At 39.0% G+C, this 5159-nt stretch overlaps 1 long non-coding RNA gene across 1 annotated transcript; it reads right to left on the minus strand.

Moving 5' to 3' along the window:
• Window positions 1-283: 283 nt before the first annotated feature.
• LOC106959443 (uncharacterized) lies at window positions 284-639 on the minus strand. The gene is made up of 2 exons (XR_001427354.1): window positions 547-639; window positions 284-457 (listed from the first exon to the last, which is right to left on the minus strand). It is a non-coding gene; the product is annotated as an uncharacterized LOC106959443 (long non-coding RNA).
• Window positions 640-5159: the final 4520 nt, after the last annotated feature.

Raw genomic sequence — 5159 nt, forward strand, 5'->3', positions numbered from 1 at the left:
TAGAAATGTTGTTGTTCAAAGTGTGCTACTCTTCATTTGACCTGCCACAGTGAGGTAAGCATGCACATTTCCTGCATTAAAACAGCTTGCACTTTAACATTACCTATAAGGCTAACTTGTTGCTCTCCAAAGTTTCACTAAATGTCTCACTGCTAAAGTTGCACTTGTGCTTTTTACCTTTTAACCTTGATTCTTAAAAGGCAAAAAAAAAAAAAAATGCAATACATCACAGTGAATCACCACGACGACACAGTCATCCAAGACATCTGAAAAGAAATGAAAGTGTGATAACTTATTGAATATATTTAAAGACAGCTAAAGCACAGTGTTTAAGCCATATCCAGTCTCAGTGACATATAATACAGACTTTTAATATCCAGAGGGTGTTGGGCTGGAGCGGGAAGCAGTCAGCTGCTTCACTATAACCAAATGTTACAGTATAAAACAGCATGTCGCGCTGCGATTTGACATGGTGCAATGAGATTAGATGGAATTCATTTCTAAGTGAGGGTAAATTACAAGCCTATTGAAAACAGAGCCACTTACCCTCATCATTGATCGCAGCACATGTGCACCCATAAAATGGTTTGACAAAGAAGGCGTAGTCTGGTAGAAAAGTGACACAGGATGAAAAAGTATTCTGCATCTGGCAGAAAAGGTTTTTAAGTTCAGGTTAGTTATTCTGGCAAACAAGTAAATTCTTAAAAACTATTGCACATTCAATAAAAAACAAATCTATAAATATTCAATAGCAACATGATAAAAAGAAATTCAAATATTGACCAAATTTAGTTGAACATTTAAAATGTGAATACTTACTTGTAGGTGTCAAAAGCAGAGCTGCTGCATTTTTAAAGTTCTCACAAACATCTGCAGAAGACCAGGAAAAAAAGGAAACAATAGCATGAAGCATTGGATACAGGTCTCAACATTCCTACATCATAATACAGTTCTTCAATTTCTTTAATATTCCTCAGACGGGAAAAACTAAACGATAAGCAATTCTTTATGGGCTATTCAAATATTGAAATGAAAAAAATATATATATAAAATAATCTAATATTGCAAGGAATGATAACTTCCCTGATTCTCGTAATGAATGTGTCACAATGTTTAATGTCAGTTAAACCTACATTGAGTATTTTTTATTAAGCCAGCACTAAATTGTAGTGAGATTTTAGACTACCATTTTCAGACAGCAGGCATATAAGCTTCAAGTCAGGTTTTCGCAGGTCCATTTTGAAGTAACACTCTCATTTATAACTGTAAAGTATCTTCACAGAGTCAAATTAAACTCAATAGATTAAAAAAAAAAAAAAAAAAAACCTGGCCAAATAGTGTTTGGTATCATAAAAAGGCTAAGACGCAAGCTTACTGAAAAGTAATCCACGTACAGCCCAGCAGAGGTTTTGACATAAAGAAGTCATATTAAAGAAAATAATAATAATAATAAAAAATCTGAAAATATTTGTGAGACCAAATCAGAGCCACGTGGGACGTTGAGACATCCCTCCTGCCCCGGTCCTCCGCCACCGCCCTTATGACTGCGCCTAATGCATTACTTAACTTGGGTGCAGGGGCGCAACTACATCTTATTCAGGTGGATGCGAAAAACATAAATCCCCCCCCCTGAAGGAAGGTACATAAGAGTGAAGGAGCGTAGAAAACGCTTTCTTTATTCCCCCCCCCCACACACACACAAAGACGCGTGAAAGGTAAAACTCACTACATTTACATTTACATGTGAAGGAGCGTAAGGGCGCGGTGAAGTGTATGCGAAGGCATCATCGGCGTGCCGCCCCCTCCAGACGGGGTTTTGACGCCCCCTCAGGTGCAGCGCCCCTATGCGTTACATGCGCTGCGTACCCACTTTTTGCGCCACTACTTGGGTGGAGGTGTGACAAGCGGGTGAAGAGGAGTGTCAGCGGGGCTCTTCACCCAGGACGCAAAACAGGCGGGGACCGCGTCTATATACAATTGTTTAGTCTGAGAAAGAAAGGCATGGAGATTCAGAAACAATAACAGTAATGGTCAGATGCTGACTCTTAGTTGACAGTCAATAACAAACAATGTACTGCCTATGTGGGCCACTGGTTTTTCAGGGAATAGCAAATTAAATGAAACTGAATTTGCGCAAGTATCAGCTGTTAGATAATCGAACATCTCGATTGAGATTCTTGCCTCAAAAACTTTGATAGAAAACATAAAATCAGCTGCTTGGATTAGATTTTTTAGGCTACATTTACTCAACATTTATATCAGCGTTTTTGTTTGCCTTAATTCCAAAAATGACATCCCAATTGCAGTATTTTTTTATTTATTTTTTTACCATCCTGAGGTGTCCTGTGTTTCTTCACTAGATTCTCTTGCTCATTAATACCATGACCAGGTAGAGTCCTTTGACATTGTGATCCTTGAACACATGTCTCAGACTTTGCAGCACATCAGGATGACACCTCAAAAAAAAGGAACTCGGCCTTTGGCTTCTTCCGAAGAACAACACGTGTCAGCGGCCCCCTGTGGGCCCTGTCAGGAGGTGAAGAGGTTAGGCGCTCTGTGTGCCCGAATAGATCCCGGCTCTTCACGAAGACCACCATAATGACTGCTAATTATGCTGCCATCTGTGGGGTGGGCTGTGTTATGTAGACACCTGTTCATTAAGTAGGAGAAAGAAACTTTTCTGACAAAAAGAAAAAAGAAAAAAAAAAACAACAACAAACCCAGCATCTTCCCTGCACCCAGCTTTTTCAAAAACCTCATTAGCCCACATACGGATGCCGATTAAACTTCCGAGCAATACAGAATTGAACTGCTCTGTGTTACTAAAGATCAAGTGAACTTTTTGTGAAATGTTTCCAGCATCAGAGCCATCACCAAGGTTAACCGGTTTTCTTTTTTGTTTTTTTTGCAGAGGAAGCCAATAAAAAGCTCTCAGATATCTGCTGAGGGGGAGCACAGCTTGTCAATCCCCTGACCCTAAGAGGCAATCTGCCATTACGACTTCACAGAAGACTAATGAGAACCATTCTTTTGCCCCCACCTTCAATACAATGTCAATACCCATTTGGGCTACATTCAATGCTACCTGTTTTACCGTCACTTGACGTATTTTCCAAAAAATATCCACCAGCCGTGGAAACTGTCCTAATAACTAACAGTCTGAAAATAATTCCCCGTAAGGTAGAAGCTCATATCCTGCATTTGATAAACTCTGAAGGGCTTTAATGTTGTATCCTCCTCCTTCAGCCACCCTAGACACATTCATCTAATCCCCATCTTTCATCTGGAGATTTATATAAACGGATGATGGGAAAGCATTGCATATTTCAACTTTTTATCTGTTAAGCTTATGACTCCATTTAGTTTTAGATCCTCAGAGATGAAGCAAGTGCAGGATTCATAAAGTGAGGGCCAATTAGGATGTTGACGAATTGAGTTTGGAAGATAAATTTGGGATGTAAAAAGGTTGACATAACTGCTGTGTCTCTTTCACTACATGTGCAGCTCCCAATTAAGTGAGGAGAGGCTTTTTTTTTTTTCTCCCCCAGCCAGGATCAGCATGTCTTCCTGACAGATGAGGCACTAATGAGAGCAAATCTCACAAAATCCTCAAGAAACATGATGAATTGAATCATGTTCACCCTGTTCATTTTTGTGTGTGTGTGTGTGTTCACAGATGAGACCAACGCAAAACATTTATTTAGTCAACAAATGGCAAATGAGTAGGTGGGTCCGTCATTGTTCACACCATCTCTATTGAGCTGCTGTTTTTCTACTGTTTCTCATTATCTCGCCCGCCTTGTCTCATTTAAAATGGAGTACGGAGTTTAAAGGGAGACACATTTTGCATCCTGAGGCTTCAGTTTGCCTCCTTCCCAAATATTTATCAGCCAAAATAAGGAGGCTATGTCCTTCATTATTATTTTCCAAACCTCCACCATATGTTTGCCTATTATTAAAGAACCAGCTGAAGATGTCCTTTTTTTTTCTTTTTTTCAAATTTAAATGACTAAATCTAGTCTTAATTGGTCCAGAAACGCTGCCTAGCGGATGGTATCAAAGTCAAGCTTGGGAGAGAATCCGACAGATGGCTTAGTCTTATGACTTGTATTAACACCTTCGAAGTTTAATGAACTGTTAATTGCTTTTCTAATATATAATGGGGCCACTGGAATACAAGCTGTAATGCAAACAGATTATTTTGTAGAGAACACATAAACACACATTCGCTTCAATGTCACCTTTAACTACAATGAACAACAAAACCTATTTTAAGGAGAAAAAAAAAGGATTCATTTTTCAGTGGATGGGAATCAGGGGTGGTTCATTTCATTAGAGCAACTTTGAGTCAGTCACAAAAGTTTAAAAGAGTTGATTTGGTGCCAGAGGCGATAATGACCTGATCTATAAACCGTCTCCTTAGAGGAGGAGAAAGAATAAACTTATAGAAAGAATTAATTAATCTGAATGCCTCTGATGATTTTATCAATTTGTGGGATGCTCTTAGCAGCAGACAGCATTTTCACACATGATCTGGGTTACTGGAGACCTCGGACTCATGATTCTGAAATCGAATTCATTTACAAACCCAACAAGCTCCCATCTCTTTGATTCAGATACCTAAAACTTAGCTGGAGTGTCCCAACCAGAATCTTTTGTTTACATTAACAATCCTGATCATTTACCACTAGAAGATTACAGTAAATACATTTATTTTACTAAAAAGATAGATTAACTATTACAATCAAGACTGGAAGATGACGGATTTATCTTGCCTGCAACGGGAAGAATGGTACAGTAGTTTTTTTTTGTTTTTCTTTTAAATGACAGTGTTAGGAGAACAGCAGTATTTTAGGGTCACCACATTTTAACAAGCATTTATTTTTAAGGCACTTTGCAGAAACTAAACCAGGGGTACCAGTCATTTTTGAGGGTGCTGTATATTAATGAAGGTGAGCTTGAGAGTTAGCTGGTGCCTCTCTCCAGCGGTCAGGGGGCGAAAGGCAGGGTACACCCTGGACAGGTCGCCAGTTCATCACAGAGCAAATTTTAATACCTCCATGATTCATCTATGTTTTAGTTGTTTATCTCTGTGTGTGCCTTGAACTTGAGCAAACATTAATGCACTCAAACCTTTACACACAGTACTTTATTAAATT

This window comes from Poecilia latipinna, unplaced genomic scaffold (assembly GCF_001443285.1).
Source record: "Poecilia latipinna isolate Pla-1442-1.1 unplaced genomic scaffold, P_latipinna-1.0 Scaffold53, whole genome shotgun sequence".
Lineage (NCBI taxonomy): Eukaryota > Metazoa > Chordata > Actinopteri > Cyprinodontiformes > Poeciliidae > Poecilia > Poecilia latipinna.